Source organism: Phocoena sinus, chromosome 2 (assembly GCF_008692025.1).
Source record: "Phocoena sinus isolate mPhoSin1 chromosome 2, mPhoSin1.pri, whole genome shotgun sequence".
In the NCBI taxonomy this organism is placed as follows: domain Eukaryota; kingdom Metazoa; phylum Chordata; class Mammalia; order Artiodactyla; family Phocoenidae; genus Phocoena; species Phocoena sinus.
Genome location: NC_045764.1, coordinates 42,302,381 through 42,323,877, shown reverse-complemented (window position 1 = coordinate 42,323,877; position 21,497 = coordinate 42,302,381). Strand labels below are relative to the sequence as shown.

Below are 21,497 nucleotides of genomic sequence, written 5' to 3'. Positions count from 1 at the left end.
AGGTGTCAGCTAGTTTCTTCTTACAGCTTATGGGAAAATGCAAATGGGAGGGATAAACTAATGGAAGGATTGTTAAACAAAAAAGGAACTGAAGGGTTTGAACAGTCTCACCATCTGTAGATGCCAAATGATGTTAAAATTTAAAAATGGCTTCTGAGAAAAGATCAAATCCAGAGCACTGCCAGGAAAACCTGGTCCAGAGACAAAGCCAAGTATGTGTCTGTAAAATGCTTTGTTAATACTTGGAAAACTTAAATGTGTTGCCTCACAGTACTGTTCAGGCAAACAAAAAGTCGTCTATGGTGCTAAGGGTGTGACTAATCAAACAATGGGACTTCTAAGAAGCTTTAGGGTATTGTCTTTCCATAGACATCCAAAGTAGAGAAGAACTATATCAAAGAGATTCGTGAGTGTGGCTTTATTTTAATGGAGTGGACCCCCAATAAGATTCACAGGAGACCCACTAAGTATTTAAAATAATTATATCAGCAGAAACACTACCAGCTTGGACTAAAAGAGGTGAAAACAGTACAAAACGTAGAAAGGATTTTGAGCTCTCGAAATTCAACAAGACAGAAGCAAACTGAGGAAACTACTTAGTTGCAGATACATGCTACCTTTCATGAAAAAGGAAAGATAACACAGAGAATGGCACCAAGAGCTATGAGAACCATTACTGGGCAGAGATAGGACTGAGTCCGAATCTAGGAACTCACAATATTTTCCAAGATGGGTTTCAGAATTGCTATGGGCCAGTGATGACTTTGTGCCTCCCAGTTCCTTCCTTTTTGAACAGGATATCTATAACGAATATCTGATGCCTATTTCACAATTGTACATTGGATGTGTGCTTTGGAGGAGGGGACAGATCATTTGGCTACTTCATAGGATTAGTTTAAAGATTAAGAGCTATACTCAAGGAACTATACTTAAGGTCTACATCTGAGGAGCCACATTCACACCTGGACCTCATTTAAGTTATAAAATTCTGGACTTTGATGTTACAATGGTCTGGAGACTTCTGAAGGCCTTAGGATGTGATGAGTATATTTTTTTCAGCCTTGGGATATAATAAGGATATTTTTCATGTGAGAAGAATGTGAATCAATGTGAGGTCAGAGAACAGACTGTGATTGCTAGCCTACAAATGACCCCCAGTGGTTCCCATCTCCTAGAATTCAGTCCTTTGTATAATCCCCTCTTCTTAAATGTGGACTGGACTTAGCAACATGCTTCTAATGAATATAATAAGAAATGTTGGTACATGACTTGGAGACTATGTCATAAAAAATAGTGTTGCTTCTACTATCTGTTTCTTTCTCTCTCTCTGTCTCTCTCTCTTTCTCTGTTTCTCCTCATTCACTTGGTAACAAGCCATGCAGTGAGCATTTCTGTGGAGAGGACCAAGTAGTCAGGAACTGAAATCTTCTGGTAACAGCCAGGAGAGTAAATTTGGAAGTAGATTCTCCAGCCCTAGTCCAGAGACTGTGGCCCCAGCTGACAGCTTTACTGCAACCTCATGAGAGTCCTTGAACCAGAACCACCCATCTTAGCTACTTACAGATTCCTAACCCTAAGAAACTGTGTAGATAATAATTGTTTTGCTATTTTAGCCTACATTTTGGGATCATTTGTTGCATGACAGTAAACAGTATACTTGCCAAAGGCATAAACTCTCTGATTCCATTTAAATGAACCCTAGGGAAGACAAATCTTATCTAAGTTGTCTGGAGTCATGGGTGGTGGTGAGGACTGACAAGAGCAGGGGCACATTTGTCACACTCACTGAATTGTACACTTAAAAATGAGTGTATTTATTGAATGTATATTTTACATAAGTAAAGTTGACTTATGAGGGCAGATGTTGAGGAGATGGAATTACTAGTGACTGTAGGCTAAAAAGTATGATGGGGAAGGCAAGAAGAGGGATGGGGTGATGTCTTAAGAATATATCTGTGTCAGGAATTTTAATTTATTTTTTAGGAAAATAGAGGCTTGACTAAGTTTGAAAGCAGAGGATAAGGACTAAAGATATAGAACAAAAAGTTTAAATTATAAAATAAAATTCCAGAGGGGACCAAAATAAATTATATTAAGCAGGACGATTGGATAGTAAAATACTTCTTGGAAATTTTGGCTAAAAGGAGAGTTAGAAGCTTGAGAGGGAACTTGGGTTTAGGTAAAGAAGGAGCCTATTATAATTTTTGTGCAAATTGACACCAGAAGTCAATTATTTTTTGATGCTCTGCTAAAATGTTTAGTATTATTCTGTAAGCAGCTGAGAGCCATTGAAGTTTTTTGATCAGGGAAGTGACAAGATAGGGCTGTACTTTAGGGAAATCATTCTATAGCAGAAATATGGACTAGTTGGGAGATATTAGAGGCAGGGAAACCCATTAGGAGACTATTGCTATCATTCAGTCATGAGATGGTGACTGAACATGAGAGAAGCAGAAAAGAAAACTTGGCCTTGATTTGTAAAAGAGATTGTGGAATGAACAAGGCAGAATTTTGGAAATGATTAGATGGAACTGAGGGAAAGGAAAAGCAGGAAATGGAACAGTTGAGGGAGAGAAGGAGACCTCACTTTTGGAATAAATTCTGAGGTTCAGCAGACAATCCAAGTGAAAAGGTACTTGCAGTGAGTGGGACTGCATGTAGAAATTTAACAGCAATTATTGGATTAGGTTAGAGATGAGATTTAGGAAGCATCTGTCTTTCTTTACTGACAGAGGAATCAAGACTCTCTGAAATGGACAGTGTGGGCATATCAGTCAGCTTGGGCTGCTATAACAAAATACCATAGACTGGGTACCTTAAACAGCAGACACTTATTTCTCACAGTTTTGGGAGTGGAAAGTCCAAGATCAAGGTGCTAGGAAGTCCAAAATTTGGTTCCTGGTGAGGGCCCTCTTCCTGGCTTGCAGATGGCTGCTCTTCATTATATCCTCACATAGTGGACAGAGGAAGCTCTGGTGTCTCCTCTTCTTCTTATAAGGGCTCTAATCCCATCATGGGGGTTCTACCCTCATGACTTCATCTATACCTAATTATCTCTCAAAGACCCCACCTCTTTATGTCACTTCATATCTTCAACACATGAGTTTTAGGAGGCTCAAACATTCAGTTGGTAACAGTGGATAAATAGTAAATGATGCTTCAGACTCAATTATACCTATACTGTTATTTCTGGAAGATGAATTGAATAGATTCCAGACACGGTTTCTCAAAATGTGTGCTTAATGCAACATGAGATATTAATGCGTTTTCCAAGAGAAATTCGTTTCATGATGAAAGAAGTTTGAGAAATATAGGATTAAAGAAAGCTAAACGGTTTTTTAAAGGCAGTTCTTCTTAGAGCCTTAATATGTAATGGTACGATGCACAGTGAATCCTCAAGAAGACAGGACTACAGAATATAAAGCATTTCTTATATTCCCTTAAATAGACAAAGCTTTTTCTTAGGAAGAGCTCCAGAAACCAATGTGTTTTTTTTTTGTTGTTGTTGGTGGCGGTGGTGGGTTTTTTTGCGGTACTCGGGCCTCTCGCTGTTGTGGCCTCTCCCATTGTGGAGCACAGGCTCCAGACGCGCAGGCTCAGCGGCCATGGCTTACGGGCCCAGCCGCTCCGCGGCAGGTGGGATCTTCCCGGACCGGGGCACGAACCCGCGTCCCCTGCATCAGCAGGCGGACTCTCAACCACTGCGCCATAAGGGAAGCCCAGAAACCAATGTTTTAAGGAGAGCACTGTAAAAGAAACTAGTTTAGGGACTTCCCTCGTGGTGTAGTGGTTAAGAATTCACCTGCCGATGCAGGGGACACAGGTTCGAGCCCTGGTCCGGGAAGATCCCACATGCCGTGGAGCAACTGAGCCCATGCACCAAAACTACTGAGCCTGCACTCTAGAGCCCGCGAGAAACAACTACTGAAGCACCCATGCCTAGAACCCGTGCTCCACAACAAGAAAAGCCACCGCAGTGAGAAGCCCGTGCACCTCAACGAAGAGTAGCCCCTGCTCTCTGCAACTGGAGAAAAGCCCACAGGCAGCAACAAAGACCCAACACAGCCAAAAATATATATAAAAATTTTAGAATAAATAAATAAACTAAAGCTAAGAACAGAATTAAAAAGACCTAACAATTACAGAGGTTCAATGTGAATTGATATAAGGTATTAATCACATTAAAGAAAAAGAAACTATTTTAATATTTTATATATATATGTATTGATATATATACATACATGTATATTAGAATATAACATCACCTATGTAGTATTCTTGCAAAAATAAAAATCACCCTATTCTACCAAGGAGGGGCCAATTGGACAAATACATATCGTGCAACAAACTATTAAACAATTGACCTAGACTCTTCAAATAAGTCAATGTCATGGAAGACCAAAAGGAAAAAAGATGGGGAAACCCTTCTAAATTATGAGAGTCTAAAGAGATACCATTAATAAATGCAATGAATGAGCCTTGATCAGATCACTTAAGGGAAAAATAAGCACAGCTATAAAAATCCTTATTGGAACAACTGGTAAAGTTTGAAAATGAACTGTACATTAGATAATACAAAGTAGGGAAAAAAATAAGCTTCTGACTCAATTACATCCTATTGACCAGGTCTTTCCCAAAGTACTTTGGTACCTGGGAACCTATACTATAAGACCTAAAAAGATGAAAGTTATAAGTGATATGTTGGTTCCATTCAAAAATAAAAAAGAAAAGAAAAAAGCTGTTTTAAGCTGTACTGAAATTGTAGTTATTGGTAACATTTGTGTGCGAATAAGGACTTCTTTAATATTGCAAACTCCATACAATTTAGGAAAAAATATTGTATCAAAGATGAAAAATTTTTTAAAAATCTGCCCAAGAAAACCTGAGTTTTCACAACATTGTAAATCAACGGTACCCCAATAAAAATTAAAAAAATAAAAGAAAACCTGAGTTTAGGCCTCCCATGAATCGTTAGAGTCCTTTTTCCATTAAATAGTGTTTAAGGCTCAAAAAAAACCATGGTGTTTCTTTAACTCCAGCTTCAGAAACCCTCCATTATAAATAATTGGGGATAATTATGAGAGCAGCTGAATAAACTGGAAAAGACCAGGCACAAAGAAAAAAGCAATAGGATGAAATGTGCAGTCCTTGAGCCAGCCCATAAATCTCTCTGGAATCAGAATAACAGTCCCCATCTTCTCCAAACTGGAACCTACGTTTAAAGCAAACACCAAACCAAACCTAACCAAATCAAAATTATGTAACCCCCAAAAGTGAGTCTGGTTTTCTTTTACAGTTATATAGAGAGAATCTCTGGACCCTAAAATTAAATCCCCTTGACTCCTGACTGAGAAATATGGCAATAACATTTTTTGAGGGCAGTGTTCCCTTAATCCTAAGGCTTTTGTGATTCCCTTCGTTCTATCAACCCAGCCACCGCCTAACTCTTCTACCATGGGAAATATAATGACTTTAGAAGCTTAATTTTATCCCATGAGCAGCCTTTAGCAAACCTGTTGCTGGAAAGTTCATTATGGAGAAAAGAAAGGGTTTCGGCAATTAAATGAATCGTTCTATCACTAAGTGGTACATCTGGCCTATATTAATTAAAGGCTGGGAAACCGTTCGGGGGCAGGAGACTAGATGGCTGTCACAACTATTGGAGAGGTCAATATGCACTTTTTGTTGGAAATTCTCTATTACAGTTGTGGCAGGGTCCATGTTTCCCTGAATTTCGCTAAATAGCACTAATTCTGCATGATCAGGTTTACTCCTAGAGTGTGATTTTCTTATTATCTACAAAGGGAGAAGTGGAAGAGGGAGTTAAAGCAGGCAGAGCACTTGCACTGTGCCAGGCAATGTGCTAAGGGCTATGCACAGGTTGTTTTTATGCATTTATCATTATGTGGCTATTGGGTGGGGGTGACCAATTTACAAACAAAGAATTTGAGCATCCAGGATCTAAAGCCAACCCTGGATGCTTCTAAAGTCCTGGTCTTTCTGTCTAATACAAGAAGAACTTAAATCAGAGAGGTTAAGCACTCTAACACCCTAACAGCAGGGAGGTAAACAAGCATAATCTTTCTGGAGGACTATTTGCAATGAACGTACATCAAGGTCCTGAGCTGGTAATAATCATAATGATAAATGCCATTTACTATGCACTGATCTGTAATCCAGCATATAGCTCTAATCTATTCCTTTGCTATTGCTGTGTTTGTGCCTGTAGAATTCTGATACGTATTACAGGAATATATTCTGAACAAGGAACTGGTTGCTTAAACAGCTGTTTACTGAGCACTTACTCTGTAGTTGGGCTGAACACTCACAATCCTAAATGGAGAAGGGGAGGGGAGGAGCTGAGAGAGCCCGAGTGAGGGAAGACCTAGCCAGTGTGCTATTCTAAAGTGGATTTAGCAACTTTCCCTTAGTTTTTGACCTTTGAAAGCTAAGTTGTGTCACTTAGTAGCTATGATTTGGAGCAAGTTACTTAATCTCTCTAAGCCCGAGTTACTTTTACCAAAAAAATGGGTGGAAGACCTAAATAGACATTTCTTCAAAGAAGACATACAGATGGCCAAGAGACACATGAAAAGATGCTCAACATCACTAATTATTAGAGAAATGCAGATCAAAACCACAGTGAGGTATCACTCACACCGGTAAGAATGGGCATCATCAAAAAATCTACAAACAATAAATGCTGGAGAGGGTGTGGAGAAAAGGGAACCGTCTTGCACTGTTGATGGGAATGTAAATTGATAAAACCACTATGGAGAACAGTATGGAGGTTCCTTAAAAAACTAAAAATAGAACTACCATATGACCCAGCAATCCCACTACTGGGCTTATACCCTGAGAAAACCATGATTCAAAAAGAGTCATATACCACAATGTTCATTGCAGCACTATTTACAATAGCCAGGACATGGAAGCAACCTAAGTGTCCATCGACAGGTGAATGGTTAAAGAAGATGTGGCTCATATATACAATGGAATATTACTCAGCCTTAAAAGAAATGAAATTGGGTCATTCATAGAGACATGGATGGACCTAGAGTCTGTCATACAGAGTAAGTCAGAAAGAAAAAAACAAATATCATATACTAATGCATATATGTGAAATCTAGAAAAATGGTACAGATGAACCTATTTGCAAGGCAGGAATAGAGACACAGACGTAGAGAACTGACATATGGACATGAGGTAGGGGCGAGTGGGATGAACTGGGAGATTGGGATTGACATGCATACACTACCGTGTGTGAAAGAGATAGCTAGTGGGAACCTGCTGTGTAGTGCAGGGAGCTCAGCTCGGTGCTCTGTGATGACCTAGATGGGTGGGATGGGGTGGGGGGAGGGAGGTCCAAGAGGGAGGGGATATATATATATATATACATACGTATAGCTGATTCACTTCGTTTTACAGCAGAAACTAACACAACAGTGTAAAGCAATTATATCCCAATTAAAAAAAAAAAAGGTGAATAACAGCACCAGCCCAGGGATGTGAAAAATAAATGAGACAGTGCAAGTGAATGAGGTATAGTGATGGCATTATGGCCCAGGCACACGTTAAGGTTTGGAACAAACTCCCACAGGGATGCTCTATCAGAATCAATCAACCTGAAGTGTGCTGTCCAGTATAGTAGTCACAGCCATATGTGATCTTTAAACATTTGAAACAAGGCTAGAATGAATTGAGATGTGTTTTAAGTGTAAAACACACACTGGATTCTTTTGAAGACTTAGTATGATAAAACGGAATACCTCATTCATAAATTTTTGTAGGTATCACGTGTTGAAATTACAATGTTTGTCATATGTTTGGTTAAATACAATATCTTTAAAATTAATTTCATCTGTTTCTTTTTACTTTTGAAATGTTGCTACTAGAAAATTTTAATCACATATGTGGATCACCATATATTTCTACTGGACAGCTTTGGGCTTGACACTGAGGAAGAAAGGTTCTCTTTGTCACTGAAGAAGTGAAAACTTAGCTCTGGACTGTAAAACCTCCTCCCTGGAGCCAGGTTTCTCTTAGAGATTCTCCTGTCCCCTACTCTCATCCTCATCCTCCACTTAAATTCAGCTTAAGCACGTGGTGTGTGGGTGACCTTTCAAGATGAAAATCTGTTTTCATCCTGGTTCTATGGCTTAAAATCCTTGGAAGGTTCTTCTTGGCCTTTCAGGATAAAGGCCATACTCCTTAGCAAAGCAGTGTAACCTGACTTTGGCTCACTTCTTTCCTTCAGCTTTATCTCTTACCCCTTCTTGCTCCAGTTTTTGTGTGTGTTGTGTTTCTGATACCTTGGTGTCTTTGGATTGCCTCTTCCTTTTCCTGGGAATGGCCTCTGCTACCTGTGCACACACTCCCAAGCCTCGTGCCCTAGCTACACCACCGTTCTTTACCCAGTGGATTGTCCTCCAAGACCTGGCTTAACTGTCACTCCTCCTGGATGCCTCCCCTGAACCTTCACCCTCTAAGTAGAAGTATTCCTCTCTATGCCCCATAACACCCTGCGTCTGCCTGTGGGGGGGTGCACTTACACTTCTGATTTCCTGCTGGCTTGCTTGCCTATTTCCCTCATTTGATAGAGTTCCTTAAAGACAAGAACAATGCTCTTCATCCTGAATCCCAGGACCAAGCCTAAGCCTGGAACACAGTAGACTCTCAACAGCTACTTGCTAACTGAATTGAAAGCAGGTCAGAGAACTGCCCAGGGATCATCTGCTCCCAGGTGGTGTACCAATTAGAGCTCTTGCGGATGCAAGTGACAGAAATCTCCACTCTGGCTGTCTTTGTTGTCTTACATGATTGAAAAGTCTATGTGTTGTTCTAGCTTCAGGAATTGCTGGATTCAGCTGTCCAATCAATGTCACCAAGACATTGTTTTGTTTTTTTGTTTTTGCGGTACGCGGGCCTCTCACTGCCGCGGCATCTCCCGTTGTGGAGCCCAGGCTCCGGACGCGCAGGCTCAGCGGCCATGGCTTACGGGCCCAGCCGCTCCGCGGCATGTGGGATCCCCCCGGACCGGGGCACGAACCCGCGTCCCCTGCATTGGCAGGCAGACTCTCAACCACTGCGCCACCAGGGAAGCCCGAGACGTTGTTTTTAATTTCTCTACCTTTCTACTGTGCTGGCTCCATGTGAAGAGATTCTGTCCTCATGGCAGAGACAGCTGATAAGCCTATCTTCCAGTTTCTAGTTGAGAAAATGTCAGCTACCCCAATAGTTCAAACAGAGGGTAGAATTTATTCCTATTGCCCCTAATTGGCCAGTCTGGGGTCATGTGCCTAACTCTGAACTAATAATTGTTGACCTGCAGATAGGATGCATTGATTGGCTCAGGGTTGATGGTATGCTAAAGCATGGAACTGAGATTGTGGTGGAGTTGGCTTCACCCAAGCAAGGGGCTGAAAGTGAAAGTTACTTAAGGCAACAGCAGGGTACTATTCGTACTGTGAGAGGAATAAACAGTCCACTGCTATGAAACAAGAGCCCCGAGGCAAGTTGGTTCCAGCACTCCTTCTTTTACCAAAGTAGACATTTTAGGGACCATGGGTCTCCAGAGAAATTCATGTTCTTACATCTGTGTTGATTTTGTTTTTTCCTTGCTTTGGTAATTTCCAGGGACTCTGTAAAATGGGGTTCATTCTTGTTAGAGTTATAGGTATTATAACCTATGTAAATCAATTGGAGAACTGTAAGTTGACTGGAAAGACAGGTTAGAGATAGTTGAGAGATACAAAATCCTACTGCTGCTTGATAAGGCCCTGGTATCTTTCCTGGCTTGAAAACTTACTCAGGAAAAGTGAGAGAATTACTAAACCCCAAATCTCTTTCTGGTGAAATGGGGCACACTGAATAGAGACATTTGGTGTCCCTTGGAAGAACAAGTCTTTAGTATCAGGGACTGTCAGTTTGAGGGCACCTCACAGTAGCTCCTTCTGTACAAATTCATTCATGCGAAACTTCTGAGTGCCTGAGTCCCACTGGGACTCTGTTAGGTGTAGGAGAGAGAGGGGTAAACAAAAAAGACTTTAGGGAACTTACATTACAGTGGGGGAGAGAGCCCGTAACCACACGTAAATAAGATACCTTCAGACCGGAATAAATGCTGAGAATAGGTTTGAGTAATATGAATGAGAGGGAGTAGGTGAGAGTGAATCATTTTAGATAGATGTTTTCTCTGACGAGGGACATTAGAGCTGGTGCCTGGATGATGAGAATGTGCCAATCATGTAGATAACTACTTAGGACTTCCCAGGAAGACAGAGGGTTTAGCTGTCTGGGGAATGTAGAGTAGACCCTTGCCCCTCAAAGCAGGGTCCCAGACCAGCAGCATCAGAATCACCTGGGAGTCTGTTAGCAATGCAGAATCCCAGATCCCACCCCAGACCTACTGAGTCAGAATCCACATTTAACAAAACGTCCCAGGTGATTTGTAGGCATGGTAAACTTTGAAAAATGCTGGACTCTCGACCTTTTCTGCAGCTCACTGGGAAGGTATAAATCCTGCTGAGGCTGGGAGCAGGGAATGTTGTTGTCAGCAGTCACTTGAAAGACAACATGTGTCTTGTCTGCTGCTGCTTTGCTCCAGAAGAAGACCATAGGGTTTTCACGTGTTAGGGTCCAAGAGATTTTCTAGGTTAGTCCTCTTGCTTTACAGGAGACTGAAGTTCTTTGAGAAGGGGTGACCTGCTCAGGGTGGGCTTCTTTGGGACAGAGTCAGGACTAAGATCTATGAGTCTCTTCTCTCTGGGCCACCTTTCAAATATTGACAGGACAGATTAGAGTGAGTATGGAGGAGAGAATAATAAGGTGATTGGGAAATAATTTCACATGAAGCACTGGAAATGTTTGGCCTTGGTTTTCCATTCTGTGAGGCTGAAATAAGAAAACATATGTGAGAATCAGGTTCACTTACAGGGAAGCAAGTTTCTTCTCAAGGCTAGGAGCACTTCTAAGATTTAGAGCCAAACAACAATGAAAGTGCCTGATGCAGGCAGTAAGTATTCACAAGTAGCCCCTCTCAGGTAGTCAGTCACTGGTAGGGAGCTTGGCTGGATCAGGTTTCCCAAAAGATAGTCCTTTGCATCTTGACATTTTGGGGGGCCATATCCTATATAAGTATTTTAAATTAATATAAAATACATGTGTAACCTGTGTAAAGTGCACTAATCTTAATTGTACACTGGATGAATTTTCACATAAATCTATACCTTTGTTATTTACCATACAGATCAAAATACAGAACTTGCCCAGCACCTGCCCTTCTCCTTCCCAGCCAATAATGCTTCTCCCTCTAGGTAACCACTGTTCTTACTTCGATTACTATCAATTTGCACGTTTTTGAACTTATGTGAAGTATAAGTACATATATACTTTATATATAACGTAAACTTTTTACTTAATTTTTTTCTTTAAGTAGATTCATTTTTTACAGCTTATCTAAGACAACATCAATGAAATAGTCTTTTGATGTGAAAGGCATTTTTCTCCAATACACATTAAAATAAACACACAACTATCAAAATGAGTTTATTCGTGTATTAACAGACCACATTTTGCTTTTCAAAAGCCACCAGGTGATTCCTGAGGTCCATGCAACTTGCAGATTGTCTGATTTTGCGCTGATCGAGAAGCCGAAAGTTTATGGAACGCCCTGTCACAATCCTGATGCCACCATAGATCCATCCATCCATCCATCCATCCAACTACAACACTTGTTGAATACCTAGCAACGACTCTCTCAGGCACTGGACACAGAAAAGACCCCACTTTCTGATTTCAAGTGGAGGGAAACAGAGGAGTAAATCATTTCAGTATGTGTTACGGTAAGTGCTACAGCTCAGGTAAGCACCGTTACACAGAGGAAGGGAGTCTTCCGGAGTCACGGAGCAGAGGAGAGGGTGGGTGAGCATTTCAGTCGGCACCTCTACCAGCCACCCGACTTTGATCACTTTGCCGCAGCGATGCAGCTGCGGTCAACCTCAGCCTTCCTTAGCAACCCGAGGGGACCGCCCAGGTGTCTTCCTATTGGTCTCATGGAGCTTGATGGGCAGCTCTGCTGTGCAACCCCGGCTCGCGGCCCGCGGCTCCGCGCTTACTCACAGGAGAGCTCGTAGGCGTTACGGCCCTCCCCGGGTGCCCCGCCCATCCCCGAGTAGCTTGTGGCGCATGCGCGGGCTCGTTGAGGCTGTAGGGACAGCAGGGAACCGGAGCCGCAGAGGTGAAGCTCCTAGGCTCCGCCGACGTCGCCGCGCCCTCTCCTCGCCTCTGCCGCCGCACTTTCAAGCCTTTGCCACCACCACCGCCTCTGCCGCCGGAGGAGCGGCTGCCTATTGTCTTTCTCCGCGGCGAAGGTGCGGAGCTGCTCCGGCTCGGCCCGCGGGGGAGCCCCGGGCGCCTCACGGTGAGAGCGCAACTTAGTTGGCGGAGTTGGGGGAAGTTTTGTGATTTGAGGAGGGGTCGCGGGTGGGGAGCGCGGGGCCCTCCCCCTGCGGCCGTTTCTCCGGCGGGGGCCGGAGCGGGGGTCCGGGGCTGCGGGGGCTGGGCGGGGGCGCGCGGGCGGGGATGAATGGGCGGCGCGGGAGCGCCCCCCGGCTCTGCGGCCCCCGCTTCCCTCCGCGGCCCCCTTCACGCATTGTCTGCCCCGGGGCCGCGGCGCGCTTTGCCGCTCCCGCAGCCCAACTTCGGGGCCGCCTCCACTCCCGAAGTGGGGGGCACGGCCGCCATGCCCCTTCAGGTGCCTGGACCCCCGGCCTTCCCGGTCGGCTCCTATGGGAGCGGGGGCCGCGGTAGCAGCTGTGTCTGCTCCACGGGTCCCTCCCGTCCGGGAGTCGGCGAACAAGTGCTGCGGCCGCGAGGGAGCGGCTCTCGGGGGCCGGCGCGAGCGGTAAACACGCCGGGCCTTACCCGTCTTAGGGGGGCGCTCTCAGCGCCTGTTCCCGGGGGCGCGGCCGGGGCACCCGCGCGGGTCGGAGACGTGCAGCCCGAGGGGACCCGCTTTGGGACCGTGCCATGGGCTCAGCTCTGTTGAGTTCAGATGCAAACATACTTTGAGACCAAACCAAACTTTTTTTTGGATAAATATGGCTATTGAACCCCTCTCCCTTCCTCCCTTCCCCCCCCCAAAGTCAACTCGTATGTTAAGATTTTAAAATAATGTGGGGGAAATCCTCAAGAGTTTTTCTATCAGAAAAAAGGATTGGCTTTTTTTTTTTTTGAACTAGTTCTTACAGCAAAATGATTCCGTCACATTTAAGTTTCTAGATCTTACTGTGAACTCAGGAGTTAACAATGTAAGTTGGATTGAGCAATATTTTGGTGTTCGTCTTAACTTTTACACTCCTCAGTGAAGTTATTTTGAGAGTTTGTTGCCCCAGGCATATAGAACCAAAGGAAAAAGCCGTGTGCCTTTTTTACTTATTCAACAGCCCCCCCCCCCAGTTTTATTTTCATAAGTAACTTTATTTTTTTAAACCGTTGGATTGCCCAGATCAGGATAAATGCTGGCAGTTTTGGAAAGATCATTTTTTGCAAGTTTGTAAAGGATCAGCTGTTGTGAGTGATCAGAGTTGTGATCAGCTGAGAGAAATCATTGTTACAGTCCTGTAGGCTTTCGTGGTCTCTAGGGGATTTGCAGACTGCAAGAAGTACAAGCCTTGTTGTCAGGCTTTGGGTGCATTGGTTCTGCTGAATTCAGTTCATTTGCCTTATGATGTGAGAATGATTCTGTTTAAATCCCCTCGGTGGAACAAGCCTAAATGTCTGTCAGATTGCGTGGTGGAACAAAATGACCAGAATGTGTTCCTATCAGTTGTATATCCCTTTGCCATCTGGTAAATTAACAAGAAAAATTTGAGAAATATGGTGTGGGTCAATATGCATTGATTGGTTTCTCCTGCTCAGTGAGTAATGTGAAGTGTTGCCCAGGTTTTCCTGGTTAGGTTGGCCTAATTTTGCTTTGGAAAAGCAACTTACTTCACCTGACAAAGCTAAAGAAAAATGTCCTAATGGCATAAGCTTGTATTTTTAAAGTACAACAACAAGGTCACTTTTAGGAATCATAATCCTTGCTCTTAGGGCTTTCCTTTCTGGTTGTGTGGTTGTGTGTACTGTGTGTACCTGTGTGTGGGGCGGTTGTGGGGAGGGACGGTGACAGAGGTTGGAAGGCGTTGTCAGGGAGAGACAAAATGTAAACAAATACTACTTAGAACATGTGACAAGTAGGCCAGTTGCTTTCCCTCTCTGATAGCATGTTATACATACTTTTGTTTTAGGATTTCTCACACTTCATTTTTTTTGCCTGACTAATAGTAACTGCATATGTAGTATAAATGGACTCCTCTTCTAGCCTGTTAACTCCCTGAGGGCTGTGATGGGTCTTAGCTTTGTGCCTCTGTGCCAGGAAGGAGTCTTAACACAGCTCAGGTGCTCAGGATGCATTTGAACTGGGTGAAGTGCTTGGTACTTCACCCTAGTGTGGTACCCAGAGAACCACTAACTCTGGGGACTTGTTAAACATGGCAGCTCACTTGCAGATCTGTGATGAAATTTAGTGTACTTTATAAGGATTTCTAACTTTTCTTTTTAACCTGTTAATTACTTCTTGAAAAGAATTGAGGTTTAAATAGTGCGCTATGGATTTCAGAAAGTGGTTCTAATCGAGAAAATTTCTCCCTTTTTTGGTGAAATGCTTAAGACTGCTGGACTAATCCATTCACTCCTCTGCCTGTTCATATCTCTGTTGTGAAATGGGGAGGTAGCACAGTTTAGAAGAATGTACATTTTTTGGAATTAGGTAAATTTGAGTTCAAATCCCCACCCTTCCATTGACTAGTTGGGTAGCCTTGAGCAGGTCACTTATCCCCTCAGAGCTTCAGTTTCCTACTGTGTAAGGTATAGTAACATACTTTACAGCATTCTTAGCAATAAATGAAACTACGTGACGTACTTCATAGTGTGCCAAACATTAAGTAGGTGCCTGTTACCTGTAATGACAATAATTTGGATAATTTTTGTATGAGTTAAAGCATTTTTAGAAGTCTGATGCTTCTGAGAACAGTGGTTTAGCTGTCTGTTTCGTAAAGGGGGAATGCTTCTGAGAATTGAGAGTCTTAAATGCAGTTTTTTAAAGGTGTGGGTTGAACTGAATGTTAATAGAAAACAGCAGTTTTATCTTCTCAGTCAGCTCTTAGTCTTTGAGTGGGCTTTGCAGAGTGTCTCTGTAGGATAGAACTCTATGCATTTATAGTGTTTAGGAAATCGTTAGAGATGGGTTGTTTTCAACATTTGTAATAGAATATCTGAGTTATTTAATTCCAGCTTTTCTTCCTTATTTTACCTTAATTTTGAAAAATAACAGGCATTGATTATGACTACGTTTCTCAAACTTGATTAAGATGGGACTGGACTGTGGGTTAATATAGCAGTAGTACAATTCAGAGACTTGAGCAAATCATTTACTTCCCCTTCAAGATAACACTTTTGGAGGTGCCACCATTTGTGGAAGGAAACAGTGATTTAAATCAGTTATACCAGCTTTGTTTAGAATATTCAGAATACCAAGTGGAATAAATACATTCTAGAAATATTAACCTGTCATGGACATTTCTGTATATTGAATCTCATCTTTCCATTTATTTTCTTATAAAATAAGGGCAAAAAGTTAACCATGAAGGATTGTAGTAAACCTTTAAAAATTATATTTGACCAGACTCACATATTGAGGAAAAAAAGAAAGTTGACAAAGCTAGATGAACACACTTGGACTTTTGATAATCCCCTCTTTTAAAGTTAACATTGAAGTGTGCTTGAATAAACTTGGTTATTACTGATGGGGACAGGCATCCATTCGGAAGCAGTGCTCCCGAGTCACTGTCGGGCTGTCTTACCCCACTGTAAGTGGGGGGGAGAGGAGGAAGCTGTTCGTGGAAGGAAGTTTGTTTCATTCATATGTCTTCACATTTATGGTCTTGTGGTCCACCTCTCAGTTGACTGGGACATATAAGTAGAAGATGGGTAGATAACCCATTTTTTGTCAGTCCTTGCTCAGAGAATGGACCAGTAGACCTGATACTGAGATACTGTGATTGTTACGAATACTTGTATGGGACAATGGTGTGTTTTCCTTTTTTACCTCTTCAGAGCTGTGTTCAGAGCGTGGGGAAGGTGTGGATATCAGTGTGTGTGATGTGGGTATTGGGATGGGGAGAAGGAGATGGTGTGAGGGATTTACAATTTATGTCACTCTGTAGGCTCTTCTATTAGAAATCAGTCCTTTTGATATTTATTTATTTATTATTTATTTTGGCTGTGCCAGGTCTTAGTTGCGGCATGAGGACTCTAGTTGTGGCATGCGGACTCTAGTTGCGGCATGTACGTGGGCTCTAGTTCCCTGACCAGGGATCGAACCTGGGCCCCCTGCATTGGGAGTGCAGAGTCTTACCCGCTGGACCAACAGGGAAGTCCCAGAAATCAGTCCTTTTGAATTTTCACTTATGATCCTGTCTTAAGCCCATATTCGGCAACAAAAATAGTCTTTACCACTTCAAAAGGCTAGTTATTCCTGAACGGTTAGGAATTAAGTATGTCACACTGTAATGAATTAGTCTTTTAGACAGCCAAAGATGTCAAGCAAGAGAACAGCACCTAGGAGTTATGTAGAGTTTCACAAACCCAAGATAACTCTCCGATGGTGATGTCTACTGAAGGCATATGATACGGGGCCACATGGCTGACTTCACATCTGAACTTCGCCAATTATTGGCAGTGTGTCCTTGAGCAGGCCACTTCATCTGTCTCAGACTTAGTATCCTTACTTATAAAATAAGAACAAATTTGATATTGTCATCCTACCTACTACCACTACTGTCATGAGAAACGCTCGAGATAAAGCACTATACAGATGCTTTGTCATTTTGTAGTTTTGCTGGTTGGCTACTGGTTTGGATAAAATTCAAATCCTAGTCTATAAAAGGAGAAAACATCCAACTAAGTTTATTGGTTTTTCTTTATAAATATTATACCATTTCTATTGCCATTCTCCTTACTTGTGAAAATGGATACTTCTTACTTTTGGCTCTTCTCAGATTTCCTTTTATAACATTTGTCATGGAGTATTTTTCTAAACTCAGTGCTTGCTGTGAGACCCAAGTTACTCTGAAATCACAGGAACTGGCATTGGATGCCAGTGCTTGAAGTCAGGTGAAACCACAGTAAACAGTGAACAAAGAATGTCAGAATGTTTCAGAAGAGTACAAAAGAAGCTAGTGTAGTTGTCTGATATTTACTGACTCATTTTCTTAAATTATTTTTTAAAAGCTTAAAAAATCAGGGAGTGTGCCTCTTATGTGCCAGATGTTATACATTTATTATTACATACATTACATAAATGTATTACATACATTTATTTCATTTTTGAAACCAACCTATGAAGCAGGAATTATTAACCCATTTTAAGGGGAAGAAACACCCTCAAAAGTGATTTGACAGGGGTCACATAGTTGTTAAATTTGAACTAAACTAAAATTTGAACTCAGATTATTCTGGCTCCAAAGGGCATGCTTTTCACATCATTGATGCTGTCACCTGAAAAGAGTACATTTTTAAACAAATCAGGTTTACTGAGTTATTGTTTATATGATAAAATGCACCCATTTTAACTATATGGAGTTTGATGAGTTTTGACAAATGTATCCACTCATGTAACTTAACAACACAATCAAGGTATAGAATGTTTCCGTCACTCCAGAAAGTTCCCTTTCTGCTTTCCAGACAGTTCTGCCTTGAGCCCTCACCCTGCTGCCTACCTTGCTATAGGCAACCACTACTCCGCCCTCTGTCACTAGAGTTTTGTCTGCAAACTATGGCCCTCAGGCCAATCTGGCCTACTGCCTTTTTTTTTTTTTTTGGTTTATAACAAAGTGAATCAGCTGTACATATACATATACCCCATATCTCCTCCCTCTTGCATCTCTCTCCCACTCTCCCTATCCCACCCCTCTAGGTGGTCACAAAGCACCGAGCTGATCTCCCTGTGCTATTCGGCTGCTTCCCACTAGCTAGCTATTTTACATTTGGTAGTGTATATATGTCCATGTCACTCTCTCACTTCGTCCCAGCTTACCATTCCCCCTCCCCGTGTCCTCAAGTCCATTCTCCACGTTTGTGTCTTTATTTCTGTCCTGGCCCTAGGTTCTTCAGAACCATCTTTTTTTTAGATTCCATATATATGTGTTAGCATACGGTATTTGTTTTTCTCTTTCTGACTTCGCTCTGTATGACAGACTCTAGGTCCACCCACCTCACTACAAATAACTCAATTTCGTTTCTTTTTATGGCTGAGTAATATTCCATTGTACATATGTGCCACATCTTCTTTATCCATTCATCTGTCGATGGACATTTAGGTTGCTTCCATGTCCTGGCTATTGTAAATAGAGCTGCAATGAACATTTGTTTTTTAATTAATAAAGTTTTATTGGGGCACAGCAGTGCTCCTTTGTTTACATATTGTCTGTGACTGCTTTGGTGCTACACTGACAGAACAGTTATGAGACGCCCTGTGGTCCACAAAGCAGAAAGTATTTACTATCTCACTTTTTAGAGAAAAAGTTTGCTAATCCTTGTTCTACGTAACCAAATATAATAACACCTAAAAAATGAACAGTTCTATAGAATTATTCAGTGCATATTCAACTTTCCCTATTTGTCCTCCATATATCTTTTTATAGTTGATTAAAATTTATAAAAAAAGGGTAATATTCCATTGTGTATGTATTGGGCACTTGGGTTATTTCCATTTCTTGACTCTGGTAAATAGTGCTGCTATGAACATTGGGGTGCATGTATCTTTTTGAATTGGAGTTTTAAGCTTTTTGAATTAGAGTTGATTGCTTTCTTATTATTGCCCCATCTGAGAGTGCAAAGACTTGCCCCTGCATTTTCTCCTAGAATTTTTATAATTCAGAGGGTTTTTTTTTTGGTGTTTTATTTCTTTTCCAATTTGTATTCCTTTTGTTTGTTTTTCTTCTCTGATTGCCGTGGCTAGGACTTATTTTTTTTGCATATGGGTGTTTAGTTGTTCCAGCAGTTTTGTTTGAAAAGACATCTTTCTCTATTGAATTACCTTTGTACCTTTGCTGAAAGCCAGTTGATCATATATGTGTGGGTCTGTTTCTGTATTCTGTTCCATTGATCTGTGTCTTTCATTTTTCCATTACCACACTCTTGATTACTGTAGCTTTATACTAAGTCTTGAAATCAGGTAGTATGAGTTCTCTAATTGTGTTATTTTTCAGAATTGTTTTTGAGTATTATAGGTGCTTTGCCTTTCCAAGGACATTTTATTTATTTATTTTAATTTTTAATTAATTAATTAATTTATATCTGTTTAGTTTTTGGCCGCATCGCGTGGCTTGTGGGATCCTAGTTCCCCGACCAGGGGTCGAACCCAGGCTCCCGGCAGTGAAAGTCTAGGGCTCCTAACCCCTAGACCACCAGGGAATTCCCTCAGGTACATTTTAGAATCAGCTTGTTGATATATATAAAAAATCCTGCTGAGATTTTTGATTGGCATTGCATTGAATCTGTAAATTACTTAGGGGAGAATTGACAGCTTAATGATATTGAGTCATGAACATGTTATATTTATTTACTTAGACCTTTTTTGAAGTTTTTATTAGTGTTTTGTAGTTTGTTTTTTTTTGCGGTACGCAGGCCTCTCACTGTTGTGGCCTCTCCCTTTGCGGAGCGCAGGCTCCGGATGCGCAGGCTCAGCAGCCATGGCTCACGGGCCCAGCTGCTCCGTGGCATGTGGGACCTTCCCGGACGGGGCACGAACCCGTGTCCCCTGCATCGGCAGGCGGACTCTCAACCACTGTGCCACCAGGGAAGCCTGTAGTTTTTAATAAATGGATCTTGCACATATTTTGTAAGGTTAGTATGTATTTCATGCTTTCTGGTGCTCTTGTAAATGATGCTTTTAAAATTTCAATTTCCAGTTGTCCATTGCTAGTATGTAGAAACAGGATTGAATTCTGTATGCCGACCTGGTGTCTTAAAACCTTGCTAAACTCACTTGGGATCTTCTTTATAGACAGTAATGTCAGTGGCCAATACAGGAAGTTTGATTTCTTCCTTTGTAGTCTGTATGTTTTTTATTTCTTTTTCTTGCTTTATTGAACTGGCTAGGATGCCCAGTATGATGTTGACGAGGAGTTTTGAAAGTGGACATCTTTTCCTGATGTTAGGGGGAAAACATTTGTTTCACAATTAACATGATGATCTTTATAGTTTGTTTGTTTTTGTAGTAGTAAAGATGTCCTTTATCAAGTTGAGAAAGTTCTGTTTCTAGTTTGCTGAGAGTTTTTGTCATGAATGGATACTGAATGTTGTTACAGGCTTCTGCATGTATTGAGATGATCATACGTTTTTTCTTCTTTACTTTGTAGATATGGTGAATTGCACTGATTTTTGAATGTTGAACTAGCCTTGTATTCCTTTGATAATCCTCAGTTGGTCATGATGTATTTTTTAAAAATCTCTTTATTATTTATTTATTTTGGCTGTGCCAGGTCTTAGTTGTGGCATGTCAGCTTCTTAGTTGTGGCATGCATGTGGGATCTAGTTCCCCAGCCAAGAATCTAACCCAGATCCCCTGCACTGGGAGTGCGGAGTCTTACCCACTGGACCACCAGGGAAGTCCCCATCATGATGTATTTTTATATATTGTTGGATTCAATCTGCTATTGACTCTTTTTTATTTCTTCCATTTGTTTATGTTCATTAAAAAAACAATTCTTGGTCATATGTATAATATTCATATAATAGTTGTTAAAGTTCTTGTTCATTAATTCCATTATTTCTTTCTATGGGCTGATTTTGTTTTTTTCTCCCGTCTTGGGTCACATCTTCTTGTAATTTCTTGTTAGATCCTAGAAATGGTGAATTATAAGTTGTTGACTGCTGTTGATTGGTCTAAGATAGACCAACCCTAACTCTTGTCCTTTTACTCTAAGGCTTGTTTTACCCCATTACTAAGGCCTGAAGCCTCTGTAGTTTCCATTGAAGAATGAGATGTTCCCTGCTCTGGGTGGTCAGAATATGAATGTCTGCCAGCCCTGTGTGAGCTCTGGGGTAATGTAGCATATAGTTCTTGGGTCATTCTTTGCCTACCTTTGTAGATTTTTTTACAGTATGCACACATGGCTTATTATTCAGTATTAGACTCAAGCAGGTCTCTGTGCTGATTTCTGGAGATCCTTCTTCATGCAACTCCTTCCTTTCTAGTACTCTGCAGTTTTTAGGTTCCTGAGCCTTCTCATACTCTTTGACTTCTTAGCTTGAGAAAACCATCATGGTCTGCTTGGGCTCCTCATTGCAGGTGGTCCAGCATGTGACTCCAGGCTGAGAAAGCTGGTGCACTTGTGGGGTTCACCTCATCTCTTCCCTTTGCTAGGGATTGCAGTGCTGTGCTGCTGGTT

General features: G+C 41.7%; 1 protein-coding gene across 1 annotated transcript in view; it reads left to right on the top strand.

The window, feature by feature from the left end:
• The first annotated feature begins 12,207 nt into the window (after positions 1-12,207).
• The window catches only part of AKAP13 (A-kinase anchoring protein 13), a 332,091-nt gene continuing 322,801 nt past the window's right edge, over positions 12,208-21,497 (top strand). Inside the window, 1 exon segment of the mRNA XM_032623794.1 lies at positions 12,208-12,421. The gene's annotated coding sequence lies outside the window, so the exon portion shown is untranslated.